This window comes from Lithobates pipiens, unplaced genomic scaffold (assembly GCF_037356315.1).
Source record: "Lithobates pipiens isolate NorthernLeopardFrog02 unplaced genomic scaffold, aLitPip1_a1.2 Scaffold_16, whole genome shotgun sequence".
Taxonomy (NCBI): domain Eukaryota; kingdom Metazoa; phylum Chordata; class Amphibia; order Anura; family Ranidae; genus Lithobates; species Lithobates pipiens.
The window spans coordinates 63,848,166-63,865,675 of NW_027507748.1; the positions used below are offsets into that span (position 1 = coordinate 63,848,166).

Sequence of the window (17,510 nt, forward strand, 5' to 3'; positions counted from 1 at the left end):
TTCAATTAGGAGCCAGCTGTGATATCGGCCTCATACAAGTCCCTATTGTTTCATCAAAGTTCACATCTAAACTTCGTGTCTTGCTCCTTCTTCCATAGGCCTCCTCGCCGTTTTTTATGCAGCATAAATTGGTTATTATGTTGAGCTTTTCTTCATACTTACCGGTGTACGAAACTGCATTAAAATTAAGCTGCATGTTGTAAAGGGTTATATCACACTGTATAATATTTAATGCATACATACATATAAGTAATAAACATAAGCCGTCCAGACATACAGTATCTCACAATAGTTAGTACACCCCTCACATTTTTGTAAATATTTTATTATATCTTTTCTTATGACAACACTGAAGAAATGACACTTTGCTACAATGTAAAGTAGTGAGTGTACAGCTTGTATAACAGCGTAAATTTGCTGTCCAGTCAAAATAACTCAACACACAGCCACTAATGTCTAAACCACTGGCAACAAAATTGAGTACACCCCTAAGTGAAAATTTCCAAATTGGGCCCAATTAGCCATTTTCCCTCTCCGGTGTCATGTGACTCGTTTGTTACAAGGTCTTGGGTGTGAATGGGGAGCAGGTGTGTTACATTTGGTGTTATCGCTCTCAACCCTCTCATACTAGTCACTGGAAGTTCAACATGGCACCTCCATGGCAAAGAACTCTGAGGATCTGCAAAAAAAGAATTGTTGCTCTACATAAAGATGGCCTAGGCAAGACCCTGAAACTGAGCTGCAGCACAGTGGCCAAGACCATCAAGACCGTTTAACAGGAGAGGTTCTACTCAGAACAGGCCTCGCCATGGTCGACCAAAGAAGTTGAGTGCACGTGCTCAGCGTCATATCCAGAGGTTGTCTTTGGGAGATAGAGGTATGAGTGCTGCCAGCATTGCTGCAGCGGTTGAAGGGGTGGGGAGTCAGCCTGCCAGTGCTCAGACCATACACTGCATCAAATTGGTATGCATGGCTGGGAGGCCTCTTCTAAAGATGATGCACAAGAGAGCCCACAGTTTGCTGAAAAAAGCAGACTAAGGACATGTAGTACTAGAACCATGTCCTGTGGTCTGATGAGACCAAGATAAACTTCTTTGGTTCAGATGGTGTCAAGTGTGTGTGAGGAGTACAAAGAGAAGTGTGTCTTACCTACAGTCAAGCATGGTGGTGGGATTGTCATGGTCTGGGGCTCCATGAGTGCCGCCGGCACTGGGGAGCTACAGTTCATTGAGGGAACCATGAATGCCAACATGTACTGTGACGTGCTGAAGCAGAGCATGGTCCCCTCCCTTCGGAGATTGGGCAGCAGGGCAGCATTCCAACATAACAAATCCAAACACACCTCCAAGACTTCCACTGCCTTGCTAAAGAAGCTGAGGGTAAAGGTGATGGACTGGCCAAGCATGTCTCCAGACCTAAACGATATTGAGCATCTGTGGGGCATCCTCAAACGGAAGGTGGATGAGCGCAAGGTCTCTAACATCCACCAGCTCTGTGATGTCGTCATGGAGGAGTGGAAGAACTCCAGTGGCAACCTGTGAAGCTCTGGTGAACTCCATGCCCAAGAGGCTTAAGGCAGTGCTGGAAAATAATGGTGGCCACACAAAATAGACACTTTGGGCCCAATTTGGACATTTTCACTTAGGGAGTATACTCATTTTTGTTGCCAGCGGTTTAGACATTAATGACTGTGTGTTGAGTTATTTTGAGGGGACAGCAAATTTACACTGTTATACAAGCTGCACACTCACTACTTTACATTGTAGCAAAGTATCATTTCTTCAGTGTTGTCACATGAAAAGATATAATAAAATATTTACAAAAATGAGGGGTGTACTTACTTTTGTGAGATACTGTATATTATAAGTACCCTGACATCTTATGATTTAAAGGGAAACTCCAGGTAAACATATATAAGTACACTGCCAAAATACATTATATGTAAATTGATTTACTTGGCAAAGAATTTATTTCAGATAATCTTGTCATCAAACCACCCCTGCCTGACAGCACAACCAGGTCCTCTATAAAGGCAGCACTGCATGTAAAGTGAACCCATGCTTTGTTTATTTAGGGCGAAGCAACAGTTTACCTAAAACTGAACTCCAGGTATTTTTTGCAACAATGCAAGTGTACATATTCCATACCTGTAGGACTGCTGTGGAAGCAGAGAATCACTGTAGTAGTCCCGGCTCCAGTGATCATCATCTTCTGGGTCCTGTGCCTAGCGGTTGCCCTTTTTGCATAGGAAACACTTTTCAGTGAATACAATGCGTTCTTTGGACACTGTAAAATGACCCCTCTACCCATTCATTAAAAAAAAAAAATGCAAGGTGCCCCCCCAAGGCAGATAAATATACAAATGGTGCAGCTTTGTAATCATTAATACACTAATGATTGTATGGTTTTAATGCAAGCAGTGTAACACGAATGCACAAATCTCACCTCTCGCAGTCCCTGTAGGGCAGAGCTGAATGTAAGGGGAGGAAGCAACACAAGCAGCCAATCTGTATGTTCTGAAAATGAAGATGTGAGTGGAAAGCGGAGTGACAGATGAGCTAATCGCTGTGCTGCTTCCCCTTGTACTCTCCAGTCAAAGGCTGGGATGATCCTTTACCAACCTGGGCTGCAAGGATGTTGGTTGAAGGATGTTATCCCGAAGAGTGAGGACATCTAGTGGTGGAAAGGAAGTACAGTGGGGTACAGCTGTGAACTGAAGGTAAATGTTCCAGCAAACTGTGCTTATTTATCTGTAGCACACCCCACGTAGGAGCCGTAAGTGAACTGGGAAACCCCACCCTGCTCAGCCAGGCTCACTCGAGTCAGAAAATAGTCCAATGATTTTTTTATTTTATTTATTGAGGGGTTAGATCGTAGGGTAGGGGTAGGGAAATTATGGTATGCCCACTTGACTTCAGACAACTTCAGGAACAACTTTTCCTATATACAGTTCATATACTGTACACTCCTTCTCTTCCTCTAGCACTAGCTTGCTTGCAGAATTTCAGCTGGCACACTGATGGTTAATCTGGCAAAAAAAGGCAGTGTCAGGATTTACATCCCTATGGCAACTGATCCCAGCACCACCACCTCAGGCACCACCAGCCTGCCTGGCTGCAGCTGCCCCTTTCACTAGCCCTTTTGACTACTTCTCCTCAGTGCTCCCAGACTACTCACTCACCAGTCCAGCTGGCTGACTTCTCCTGGAGAACTCCTGGATATGCTGACCTGCTCCTGCTGTCCTCTCCTCCTTGCTCCCCTGCCTCCAGGAAGGATTTCCCTTGTGTGTTGTAGAGGGTCCTTCCGGCACCCGAGCCTCAGACCCGAGGTCAGCCCCCCTCCCCCCGATTAGTAGGCACCCTCAAGGGCCACACAAGCCTTTAACAAACTCCTCAATCCTATACCCGACTGCCCCTGCTGGCATGACTCATGGGTATTTATAAGGTACCTGTCAGCCTATGAGGATTGGCTGGGACCCTCATCAGTACCCCAAGCAGCTCCTCATAAACTCCACCCTCTACTTCTGGAAGCTTCTCCAAGGGGGGGAGTTACCAGAGGTTCTGCTTGCTGAGTCATCCAGCCTCCCTGAGTCACTCAGCCCTGACCGAGATTGACTCAACCCTGAGCTAGATTCAACCCAGGCCTGGCTCTCAGCCAGGCCAAATTTTCCTACACTAACAATTAACCCAGTGTTTCTCAATTCCAGTCCTCATGGCCCACTAACAGGTCATGTTTTCAGGATTTCCCTCAGATGAAACAGCTGTGGCAATCACTAAGGCAGTGAAACTGATCAAATCACCTGTGCAAAATAATGGAAAGCCTGAAAACATGACCTGTTAGTGGGCCATGAGGACTGGAATTGAGAAACACTGAATTAACCTATTCTAACACACTAGAGGGTGCTACATATGTTTTAAATGGGAATTTTCATTTTCCCATTTCCCATTTGGAAATCCCCTGCCATTTCTTGTCCTCGGGACACAACAAAGTGAGGAAAAATTCCCTCCTAGACCCAAAGGTGACCCAAATGGAATATTTCCCCTTTACTCTTGTTCTGATGACAACTGTAAAAATGTTGATTTTCTACAATTTCTTAACGGTCGGCCATGAGGGCAAATGGAGAGAATCTTTCCATTGGGGCAATTGTTCTCCATGGGTGTAAATAACTGGAATGTTAAAGTCTTGCAGCTTGGAAGCAGCAAAGCAATATAAAGGAAATGGGGAAATATAAAGACAGAAAATTGAGCAAAGTGATCGGGGTTAAAGGGGTTGTAAAGGTTAATGCATTCTATGCATTAAGGTGAAAAAACATCCGACAATGCCGCCCCCCCCCCCCCCCCATTTACTTACCTCACCCCTCGAAAGTCCCGTGCTCGCCCCCAACATCCTCTTCGCCGCTCACCCTGGCCGTTGATTGGCTAGAGTGGATGGATTGAAAGCGGAGCAGCCATTGGTTCGCGCTGCTGTCAATCACATCCAATGACTTGGCGCTCTGGAGCCAGGGCCAAGTGATACAGTGAGCAGCTATGGCCACCAGCTGTATCATGGGAGCGCGCCCGCAAGCACTCCACACCGTGCGAGGGAGCTCGCATGAAGTTGTGGAGTCCTTGTGGGGAGGAGTGAAGACAGCCGCCATGGGACCCCAGAAGAGCAGGTTCGGGGCCACTCTGTGCAAAATGAGCTGCACAGTGGAGGTAAGTTTAACATGTTTGTTTAAAAAAAAAAAAAAAAATGCCTTTAGTGATCCTTTAATACTTGCAGCTAAAGAAAAAAATGGAACACCGTTTATAGAGAGGTAAAGAATCCACTGACTCACCTGTGTGGTGTGGTTGTACTTTTAATGGTTAGCATAAATTAAATTGAGTGTGGTTTGACTATCAAAAAGAAAAGCACCATAAACCAAGAGGTTGATTCGAATAATTTTATTAATTGAAATCTGTATCAATATAACATGTACAAAACATTGTTAAAAAGACCATCCGGATGATCAACCCACATGCTGGAAATTCTATGATAAAGATAATTATCTCAGATATCAAAAAACGTATTTGAATTCCCGTTTTGTAATAAAGTGCACACTGAGCAGAGGTAGCAATTGTCAAAATTGTATTAAAGGTAAAAGGATATCTTTAATCATCAAGATCAGGCTCATAAATGGCCAAAAAGTGGAGTCCAAACTAGACACTGATTATAACCGTTCTTGTTGGAGGTAACTTTCCATGTATAACAGAGTAATATCTCCTTATAATCATGTATATTTTAATTGGTCATTGATTTAGAGCAACAAATATTTCCTTAATATAGATAAAGAATGGTTGTACAGCAATGGATGTTGATCAAAGAATGTTGCAGTCGTGTAATAAAAACCATTCTTTATGGATTTCACAGTGAAGGTAGCAGTAAATGCTTGATCCTTAATTGGAAAGGATTAAGAGCAGGTCATGTGAAATCTTGATTTTCAAGACAGCAGCTTTCTTTGTTTTAATAGATACAAGTCCCAATATCTGTAGATAGATCAACTTCACTGTGGCTAGAGTAATATATTATCGTTTTTCCAGTCAAATCTCAGCAATTCAGCGTTATTTGAAACAGTATGATTGGCTAATTGCCAGAGAAGGTACTCACTGTTACGCTGTTTTAATTTAGCTGGGGTTCAATGATCCAGTGATTGGATCTGTTGGATGATGTCCACGGAGCTGTATTTCAATCCTTCAAATTTATTATCACAGAAAGTTGCTGTAAGGCCCCTTTCACACTGGGTCAGTGGGTCCGCCGGTGGTAAAGAGCGATTTTTAGCGGTGCTTTACTGTAAATTTTGCGGCGCTATTCGGCCGCTAGCGGGGTGCTTTTACCCCCTGCTAGCGGCCGAGAAATGCCAGCAGTATAGCCGCGCTGCCCCACTGATTTCAATGGGCAGGAGCGGTGTATACACCGCTCCTTCACCGCTCCAAAGATGCTGCTAGCAGGACTTTTTTTTTGCGTCCTGCCAGCGCACCGCTCCAGTGTGAAAGCCCTTGGGGCCTTCACATTGGAGACACAGCAGCTGCTCTTTCAGGGCACTTTGAATGCGCTATTTTTAGCGCTGTAGCGCCTGCAATGCACCCCAGTGTGAAAGGGGTCTAAAATAGGTTTTTCTAGGTAATAGGGGTTATAGTCCTTTTATCAGTGCCCAGTGTTGCTCTATGAAGCCAGAGACAGAGCCGGCCAGCCAGCCTATCTTAAAGTCTCTTTTTTTATAGATTTTGCGGCTTGTGTGTAAGTTCCATTGCCGGATTGAATAATGCGATGACGTCACTTGATTGACGCGTTTCGTCCTCCAATGAGAAGTCTTACTCTGAATTGCTGAGATTTGACTGGAAAAACAATGATATATTACTCTAGCCACTGTGAAGTTGATATATCTACAGATATTGTGACTTGTGTCTATTAATACAAAGAAATCTGCTGTCCTGAAAATCAAGATTTCACATCAGATGTTCTTGACCACTGGGCACTTAAACCCCCTTCCTAACCAGACCAATTTTCAGCTTTCGGTGCTCTCACACTTTGACAATTACTCAGTCATGCAACACTGTACCCATATCAAATTTTTGTCCTTTTTTCACACAAATAGAGCTTTCTTTTGGTGGTACTTAATCACCGCTGTTTTTTTTATTTTTTGCAATATAAATCAAAAAAGACTTAAAAATTGGTAAAAAAATAATTGTTTTCTGTTAAAATTTATTGCGAGTATTGGCACTGAGCAGGGCTGTGGGCACTACAGATCCAGCCCACAGCGCTGCTACAAACGATCTCTCCCCCTCTCCCCTCGCACTGTACAGATAGGTACAGAGAGGGGAGGGAGGAACCAGCGTCATTACATGTTTACAAGTGATCACTCTGTCATTTGATGGAGTGATCACATGGTAACAGGGGCGGACTGACCATTCAGCTACTCGGGCACTGCCCGAGGGCCCCGGGCCACTAGGGGGCCCCATCAGGGTTGCCAGCCTCAGTAAAACCGGGGAGAGTATGTAAAAATGTGTTTTTTTTTTTTTTACCTCTGTCTCTGAAATGTCCCTTACCGACATCCTTTTGGTCTAAAAATCCTGAGATTATAGCTGCCCCACCTCTCCAGTACCTTCTCAGCCAATAGAAACATGTCTGTGTATACTGTGTGTACATGTATGTGTATACTGTGTGATTGTATACTGTGTGCGTGTAAACTGTGTGGCCTCATAATTTCTGATTGCCTGGGGGCCCCATAATCTCCTATTGCCCGGGGGCCCCATGAGTCCACCCCTGCATGGTAAACGCCCGCTAATAGCGGGCGTTTACCGTGATTCCATGATGCGCCGGGTCTCCCGGATCCAGCAGTCACGGATATTTCTGGGAGCGTGTCTCAGGGGGTGCGCGAGAGCAACATTCTGGGAGGATGTCCATTGACACCCTCTCAGAATATGCCGACTGCGCTGTAGCCGTCTTTCGGCTATGGCCCGGTCGGCAAGTGGTTAAGGATGTAGCATCTACTGCTACTTTCACTGTGAAATCCATAATGAATGTTTGTTTTTTATTTCATAACTGCAACATTCTTTCATCAACATTCATTGCGGTTTGCTACAACTATTCTTTATCTATATTGAGGAAATATTTGTTGCTCTAAATCAATGACCAATTACACTACACATGATTATAAGGAGATATTACTGTTGTACACGGAAAGTTACCTCCATCAAGAACTGTTATAATCAGTGTCTATTTCCACTTTTTGCCCATTTTATGAGCTTGATCTTGGTGATTAAAGATATCCTTTTACCTTTTAAAGCGGGAGTCCACCGGGAGTCCGCCGTTTTTTTTTTTTTTAAAAGCCAGCAGCTACAAATACTGCAGCTGCTGACTTAAAATAATGACACTTACCCGCCCAGCGCACCCACGATGTCGGCACCCGAAGCCGATCTCTCGATCGTCTCTTGGGTGCTGCCGCCGCCATCTTGGGTATGGGAATCAGGAAGTGGAGCCTTTTGGCTTCATTTCCCGGTTCCCTACTGCGCATGCGCGAGTCGCGCTGCGCAATAAGGATGGTCCCCGCTGTCTCTGGGATTCGTGTGTTTCCCAGCAGGCAGCGGGGGACCTTCGGAAAGGGGCGTAGATTCTGCGGAAAGGGGCGTACCTTCTGCAGAATCTACGCCGGAAGTGGGTGCAGATACCTATACTGTACAGGTACCTGCACCCCCCTCCCCCCTGAAAGGTACCAATTGTGGCGCCGGAGGGGGGGAGGGTTCCAATGAGCGGAAGGTCCACTTTAGGGTGGACCTCCGCTTTAATACAATTTTGACAATTTCTACCTCTGCTCAGTGTGCACTTAATTACAAACGGGAATTCCCATAAGTTTATCTGAGATAATTATCTTTATCATAGAATTTCCAGTATGTGGGTTGATAATCCGTATTGTCTTTTTAACAATGTTTTGTACATGTTTGTATGTTTTTTTATGTTTCCTAGTATTAAGGTGTCTTATTAGGGAAGTCTGTTATTGATGCAGATTTCAATTAATAAATGATTCAAATCAAACTGCTTGGTTTATGGTGCTTTTCTTTCTGATAGTGTGGTTTCACGATATCAATTAATATTTGCAGTTATAATAGGGATACAACTAAATAACTAGTACTTCATATTCCCATTGCACACGTTCCTGGATGCGCTCTCAGATTTGGGTGCTGTAGCAACAAACAGCTGGATACTGGTTCAAGTCACGGTGAAGATATTTGCCAGCACACCATGGAACGACACAAGTAGCGTCCAAACGAGTGGTTTATTGCATGATCACAACACAAAGATAGTGCAATGTTTCGAGCCGCGCAGGGCCCCTTCGTCAGGCATGTGACGAAGCGGCCTTGCGCGGCTCCGAAACGTTGCACTATCTTTGTGTTGTGATCATGCAATAAACCACCCGTTTGTACGCTACTTGTGTCGTTCCATGGTGTGCTGGCAAATATCTTCACCACAACTAAATAACCGTCGCTTTTAAACTCCAGCCACTTCTTAGGTCTGTTGGGTAACCGTTTCTGAAGATCTTTTATGTATGATGTACCTAAATCTGTCTTTATATTCTCTCCCCTTTATACCTGTACAGCAGCAGTCACCCAGGTAGGGTAATACGGCCTTGTATAGTGCTGCTGTTTGGTTACCTTGAATGTGATTTCAATATCCTGGAGAAATGGGCTTCCGGCTGCAAAAGAAATGGGTCTACATTGGGCACCAGCTTTCATTTTTTTGTCGGCTGCTCATTGCATTTGTGCAGTCAGTGCAGTTCATGTTGGTTTTTGCTCTTTCTGTGTACATATACCTCTAGAAATGTCTTGGCGGTTTTCAGCTTCTGTTAGGCTAGGAAAGCGTCTGGTTGCTTTTAATTATATTCCATTATGGAAACATGGCCAATAAAATCTAGGTCACTTGCTCACAGCTCAGGAGAAATGAACTTGCCATGCATGAGCGCAGCTTATCCAAAACATTGTCTTCTTGTTGTTTGTTCTGATAGTTGTTTTTTCCTCTGGAATGTTGCAACTTACACGCTCTCCCCTGGGTGTGATTTTTACCCCATGTTGCTTGTCAACGTCTCACCGATCAGAAACCCTTGAGTCCCAGGATGGGAGAGAGAATTTAGAAGAGCATTTCTTATGATTGTGTCACGATACTGTCCACTTCAGTTATGTGTCTTGTAATACCTTTTGATCATTGCAATTACAAACAAAAGAATATCAATAGCAAGTGGCACCAATTTTTACTTAAAGGGGTGCTGTCTGGCCTAATACCCTAATACCGGACTTACCGACAGAAAATGTGCGATCGAATCTTGTTGTCGGAAAATCCGATTGTGTGCGGGCTCCATCTGACTTTTTCTGTCGGATTTTGCGACGCACAAATTTTGAAAGCAGGATCTAAAATTTTCTGACAACAAAATCCGATCGTGTGTAGACAATTCCGACAGACAAAGTGCCACACATGCTCAGAAGACAGATGAAGAAGAAGAGAAGAGATGAAAGCTATTGGCTACTGGCCCGTTTATAGTGCCGACATACGTGTTGTACGTCACCTCATTCAGAACGATTGGATTTTCCGACAACTTTGTGCGACCGTGTGTATGCAAGACAGGTTTGGGCCAAAAATCCATCGGAAAAAATCAGACGGATTTTGTGGTCGGAATGTCTGACCGTGTGTACAGGGCAAAACCCTTAAACTTTGCCAGTTTTTGGCCGGAGGTGGCTATGCAATGTAGGCAGGTGCATTCGGTACTTCCCACTGCAGGTGGCGCTCGACCGAAGCAGCAATGCAGAAGGGGGAAGGAAGTGATTAAGAACTTGGTTTCTCTGACTTCCTTCGGTCACAAGGTGACAGCTCTTTTATTGGAGGTTGATGCCCCGTGTGACTTCAGCAGCCGCCTTGGGGCAGGCAGAGTCTATTTAAGGCTTTATGCATGTGGCTACTGTAGGGACAGGTTCCACGTCTGGGGGGACAGTACTTAGAGGAAGGGAAAGGTTTCGGAGCAGTAGGGACAGTGCAGGGACTACTTTGCTTCTGCTCCTCGCTGCAGATGCCGTTGGCATCTTTCAAGTCTACAGACTGCTGTTACAGTTCGTAAGTGGCTCTAAGCGGGTGTGCCTACCTGCCAGGCCTAGCTGTACTGTTGGACCTTCCTACAATATATTGCTATCCCTTAACCTGGCATCTGTGTGTTAACTGCCCGCCACACCACTCTGCACCTGGCTCACAGGCCTCTCCAGGATGAGAGTTATTTTGAGAACTAAACATTGGTGGCTTTCTAGAAAGACTAGGAGACCAACCTGACATGTTCACCTTTAAAGGATAGGATTATGGAGGCTGCTATTGCTGTCATGGTTTTTAAAGGTGCATGCTTTAGGGATTTTTGCTTGATCCATCAATACTTGGTGAGTCTAATGCCGCATACACACGATCAAACAATCGGGTGGAAAAGTCCGGCAAACTCAAGTCCGCCGGACAATCCCCCCGTGTGTAGCCTCGGGCGGACTTTTTTTACCCGAAAGTACGGCGGACTTAGAGTATTTTTGCACTCTAATCTTCTCGCCGGACTTGCATTTCGGCGGACAATCCGGCTGTTGGTATGCCAGTCCGCCGTACTTTTGGAATGAGCGGACTTTTCCCGCACGGAGAAAAGTCCGCTCATTTTGAGCGCATCTCCAGGTAGATGGGGCCAGCGAAGGAGGCGTTGCTGGCCCTGTCACCTGGTATGGACTTAAAGGGGAACCCCAATGCCGAAAAAATCAGCGTAGGGTCCCCCCCAGGTCCACATCAGACCCTTGTCCGAGCACGCTACCCGGCCGGCCAGTAAAGGAGGGGGGGGCGAACGAGCGCCCCCCACCCCAAAGCACCTTGTCCCCATGTTGATGAGGACAAGGGCCTCTTCCCGACAACCCTGGCCGTTGGTTGTCGGGATCTGCGGGCGGGGGGCTTATCAGAATCCGGGAGCCCCCTTTAATAATACTTTTTTCCACAGGTGAATGAGTAGGGGTACATTGTACCCCATACTCATTCACATAGGGTGGGGGGCCGGTATCCAGGGGCCCCCTTATTAAAGGGGGCTCCCGGATTCCGATAAGCCCCCCGCCCGCAGACCCCGACAACCAACGGCCAGTGTTGTCGGGAAGAGGCCCTTGTCCTCATCAACATGGGGTCAAGGTGCTTTGGGGTGGGGGGCCGCGCGAGGAGGGGGCTCACTCGTCCCCCCCCTTTACTGGCCGGCCGGGTAGCATGCTCGGACAAGGGTCTGATGTGGACCTGGGGGGGACCCCCACGCAGATTTTTTTCAGCGTTGGGGTTCCCCTTTAAGTCCATATCAGGTGGCGGGGCCAGCGACGTCTCCTTCGTGGGCCCCGCCTACCTAGAGACGCGCTCAAAATTAGCGGACTTTCCTCCGCGTGTGTGGGCGAGTCCATTCATTTCAAAAGTAAGGCGGATAGTCCAACGGACTTAGTACGCCATATTAGTCCGCTGAAAAAGTGCCGTGTGTGGGCAAGTAGCCCGCTCGGAAAGTCCGGCGGGAAGTCCGCTGGACTAAGTCCGCCGGATAGTCCGCTACGTGTGTACGCGGCATAACCTTTACTCCTTGAGTGAAAAAAAACCCTTGCGCCAATACCTATTAAAAGTGGTAATTACCTGCTCCCTAAATAGCTTGTAGGAAACCTACTGTGCAATAAATGTGAAGTGGTAATAGGGGGCGCTGTGACAACTAATTAGAAATGTTCCGACATATAACAATTTGTGAACAGATGCCCAAATAACATGTCTACTTAGATATATGGAAATTTAAGCATAACACTGAGTATTATAGATAAAGTCCATATTCTCCAATCCCTACACTGGCTCCCAGTCACCCGGCGAATTAAATTCAAAATACTAACTACAACATACAAAGCCATTCACAACTCTGCCCCGAGCTACATCACCAATCTTTTCTCCAAATATCACCCAAATTGTCCTCTCCGCTCTTCTCAAGACCTCCTACTCTTAAGCTCTCTCATCTCCTCCTCCCATGCTTGTCTCCAGGATTTCTCCAAGAGCCTCTCCCATTCTCTGGAACTCACTACCTCCACTGCTCCGGGTATCCCCTACTCTTGCTACCTTCAGGCGACCCCTGAAAACGCATCTCTTCAGGGAAGCCTATCACGTCCGCAACTAATCTCCTACCACTTCCATCAGCTCATTCCCATCAGTTATAACCTTTTGTACCACCTGCCCACCCTATTAGATTGTAAGCTCTTCTGAGCAGGGCCCTCTCAAAGTGGAAGTAAACCCTTCTATTGTTTTCAGTCAAGGAAGCTGCCATCTTGGCCTCTAATGATTCTTCAACTGCCATAATGCTGCACATGTGATCAGTTATGAAACCAGCCATTGGGTGGTTTGAAAGTTTGGTTGAGAGCACAACCAATGTGAAAGTTAGCATTTCCGGCATGCCGGGAATGTAAGTGTTTTTTGAAACTGGGTTTACTCCCGCGTTAATCCTCTTGTATTTTATTGTATTGTAACTGTATTGTCTCCTTTTATATTGTAAAGCGCTGCGTAAATTGCTGGCGCTATATCAATCCTGAATAATAATAATAATGTTCATCTGTGATTGTTCAAAAAAATGAAAACGTGATTGGTAAATCAATATTTGTAGATATCCTCCACCGCTTGCAAACATCCAACTACACCCAAAGTGCTCTTGTAAAATATCTGCTCAAGTCACCAGACAGCCATGACTTCTTTACCTAAAAAGGTGGTCAGAATTGGCTTGTGCTGCTACCTTGCAGCTTGGTGTGGTATCTCAGACAGTCCAACACTATGTGCTGCTTATGAGCTCTGTGTAAACCTATACATGTACATGAAGTTCTAATTAATATTTAACACACTAAAGCTACTTAATAAACTCCAGTGTATGCAAATCAACGTGCTCTATACAGTACATACAGTATATTAAAAACTTCTACTTCTAAAACCTGTGCACAAAATGTATTTAATCAGTAGATGAGTACACTGTAGTCATAAAGGGATGGACATGGTCAGCAACAATACCCGGGTAGGCCCCCGGCTTTTAAATGATGCTCAATTGGTACTAAGGGGCCCAACGTGTGGCAAAAAATATCCCCCACATCATTACACCACCAGCCTGAAGCGTTAATACAAGGCAGGATGGATCCAGATGTTCACCTTTTTTTTTAATGCCAGATTCTGACCCTACCATCTGAATGTTGCAGCTGAAATCGAAACTCATCAAACCAGGCAACATTTTTCCAATCTTCTATTGACCAATTTTGGTAAGCATGTGCGAATTGTAGTCTCAGTTTCCATTTCTTAGATGGCAGGAGTGGCACCCGGTGTGTGGTCTTCTGCTGCTGTAGCTTATCTGCTTCAAGGTTCAGAGTGTTGTGCATTCCAAGATGGTAGTCTTAGTTGTAACGAGTGGTCAGTTGAGTTACTGTTGCCTTTCTATCATCTTGAACCAGTCTGCCCATTCTTCACTGACCTCTGACATCATCATGGCAATTACCGCTCACAGGATATTTTCTCTTTTTTGGACCATGCTCTGTAAACCATAGAGATAGTTGTGCATGAAAATCCCAGTAGATCAGCAGTCTTTGAAATACTCAGACCAGCCTGTCTGGCACCAACAACCATGCCATGTTCAAAGTCACTTAGATCCCCTTTCTTCCCTATTCTAATGCTCGGTTTGAACTTCAGCAAGCCGTCTTCACCACGTCTAGATGCCTGAATGCATTGAGTTGCTGCCATGTGATTGGCTGATTAGCAATTTGTGTTACCAATCAATTGAACAGGTGTGCCTAATAAAGTGGCTGGTGCATGTATGTATCAACCAATCAACACATCAATCAAAAATCCCAGTGTAAAGGCAATTTAAGGAGGAGTCCATTTTTCTGTGAAACCTGCACACTCCCTCCAGAATGCCACTTTTTGTGGTACATTTTTGTCAGTCCTTTAATAAAGGTCAAGCGCACGTTTTCCTACCACAATAGAGAGAGCTAGTAAAACTTTAGAAATCCATCAGACAGCAATTCTCCAATATACAGTGGTGGGAAAAAGTGTTTGCCCCCTTCCTCATTTCCTGTTCCTTTGCATGTTTGTCACACTTAAGTGTTTCGGAACATCAAACCAATTTAAACAATAGTCAAGGACAACACAAGTAAACACAAAATGCAATTTGTAAATGAAGGTGTTTATTATTAAAGGTGAAAACAAATCCAAACCATCATGGCCCTGTGTGAAAAAACAATAGTCAAGGACAACACAAGTAAACACAAAATGCAATTTGTAAATGAAGGTGTTTATTATTAAAGGTGAAAACAAATCCAAACCATCATGGCCCTGTGTGAAAAAGTGATTGCCCCCTAAACCTAATAACTGGTTGGGCCACCCTTAGCAGCAACAACTGCAACCAAGCGTTTGCGATAACGTGCAATGAGGCTTTTACAGCGTCCTGGAGGAATTTTGGCCCACTCATCTTTGCAGAATTGTCCTAATTCAGTTACATTAGAGGGTTTTCGAGCATGAACGGCCTTTTTAAGGTCATACCACAACATCTCAATAGGATTCAGGTCAGGACTTTGGCTAGGCCACTCCAAAGTCTTCATTTTGTTTTTCTTCAGCCATTCGGTGGTGGACTTGCTGGTGTGTTTAGGATCATTGTCCTGCTGCAGAACCCAAGTTCTTTTCAGCTTGAGTACACGAACAGATGGTCGGACATTCTCCTTCAGGATCTCTTGGTAGACAGCAGAATTCATAGTTCCTTTTATCACGGCAAGTCTTCCAGGTCCTGAAGCAGCAAAACAGCCCCAGACCATCACACTACCACCACCATATTTTACTGTTGGTATAATGTTCTTTTTATGAAATGCAGTGTTCCTTCTACGCCAGATATACTTGGACACACACCTTCCAAAGAGTTCCACTTTTGTCTCATCGGTCCACAGAATGTTGTCCCAAAAGTCTTGGGGATCATCAAGATGTGTTGTGGAGAAATTGAGACGAGCTTTGATGTTCTTTTTGCTCAGCAGTGGTTTTCTCCTTGGAACTCTGCCATGCAGGCCATTTTTGCCCAGTCTTTTCCTGATGGTGGAGGCATGAACGCTGACCTTAACTGAGGCAAGTGAGGCCTGCAGTTCCTTGGACAATGTTGTGGGGTCTTTTGTGACCTCTTGGATGAGTCGTCGCTGCGCTCTTGGGGTAATTTTGGGCGGCCGGCCACTCCTGGGAAGGTTCACCACTGTTCCATGTCTTCGCCATTTGTGGATAATGGCTCTCACTGTGGTTCGCTGGATTCCCAAAGCTTTGGAAATGGCTTTATAACCCTTTCCAGACTGATAGATCTCAATTACTTTCTTTCTCAATTGTTCCTGAATTTCTTTGGGTCTCGGCATGATGTGTAGCTTTTAAGGATCTTCTGGTGGACCTTACTGTGTCAAGCAGCTCCTATTTAAGTGATGCCTTGATTGTGAACAGGTGTGGCAATAATCAGGCCTGGGTGTGGCTAGAGAAATTGAACTCAGGTGTGGACAACCACAGTTATAGTATGTTTTAACAAGGGGGGCAATCACTTTTTCACACAGGGCCATGATGGTTTGGATTTTTTTTCACCTTTAATAATAAACACCTTCATTTACAAATTGCATTTTGTGTTTACCTGTGTTGTCCTTGACTATTGTTTAAATTGGTTTGATGTTCCGAAACACTTAAGTGTGACAAACATGCAAAGGAACAGGAAATGAGGAAGGGGGCAAACACTTTTTCACACCACTGTATGTCAGAAGATTGGGGGAAATGAATCCACATTGTATAACCCAAGATTTATACAATTTACTAGCAAAAACATTTTAAACAAATGTAATCCCTTAAAAAGCGTACTACAATCCATGTACATAGACTCTGCCCTACACGTTACGTCCACTGGACTTCATCAGGGGAATCTAACTTTTATGGTAACTTATTAATGAGACATTCACATGCTGTAAGCTTCTTTTTTAGATAGCATGGAAGTCCTTGGGTTTATTTTGATGCTTTTGGTGATATTTTTCTGTTATCAAATAAGTGGATATAAAACTGACACCGGCCATGTACTATCTACTGTCCAGAAATGAACGAGCTTCTGAGCTCCATCGGCAGACTTTACTGACTACAGGCTTGTTCCAGGTCACTAATTAGGTGGTAAAGTCAGGACCAGCATAATGGCCTTGGAACATGAACTTTAAAAAATCAAGTCCGCCATAAGAGCTGTCCTATTTCCATCTTTTCCATGTATTCGCTTTAGTTTTCAATTTTGATTGATACATACCTTTTTTTAATAACTTATATTTCATAAGTGCTTTTTCACCAATCACACAAATTTTCTAATGTGTTTTTTTTTCGTTTGTTTCAGGTGGTGTGACCGTGATATCATCTAATGGAGTCCAAGCAGTGGGTATGTAACTTGCTTATCACATACAGTACATCGATCATTAAGCCTGTATCCAGCATTTCTGTCCCATTGCCAGTTTTTGGTCATTTCCCTGTAATGTCCTGGCTTTTTTCATGTTTCTTCTTTAACCTCATTAATATGTGCTAATATAATAAAAATCTGTCTCAGCCTGTTTGTGTTTTAAGCAGACGCTGAGCCCCGTTCTTTCCATTTTATGATCAAAGCGCAAGTTAAATGCAATTAATGATATTCATAAACTCGTGTTTTTTCAGCAGAGTTGAGTTTCAGTTCACTAACGAGATGCTAGCAGGGATAAGCATGGAGCTTTTTAAATATTTAGCCAAGTTCGAGGGTATCTAATACCTTTCAGTGCCGATGTTAAACTTTCTTGGCCGCTCTCCAGCATGTTGTAATGTCTCTGTGCAGTCAGAAGGGTTCAGAATATTATATGATAGAACTTTTTTCCTGCCTGCACCTTAATCTTTATTGAAGGGTTTTCCACTATTAATGATTGACGATCTCTCCCCTCCTGAATTATGACTTCAGG

At 44.5% G+C, this 17,510-nt stretch overlaps 1 protein-coding gene across 4 annotated transcripts in view; it reads left to right on the plus strand.

The window, feature by feature from the left end:
- Positions 1–17,510, plus strand: part of TIAM1 (TIAM Rac1 associated GEF 1) — a 553,722-nt gene that overhangs the window by 104,956 nt on the left and 431,256 nt on the right. For all 4 annotated transcript variants that reach the window (XM_077480001.1, XM_077479998.1, XM_077480004.1 and 1 more), the window contains one exon: positions 16,925–16,966. The gene's annotated coding sequence lies outside the window, so the exon portion shown is untranslated. The remainder of the gene's footprint in view (positions 1–16,924; positions 16,967–17,510) is intronic.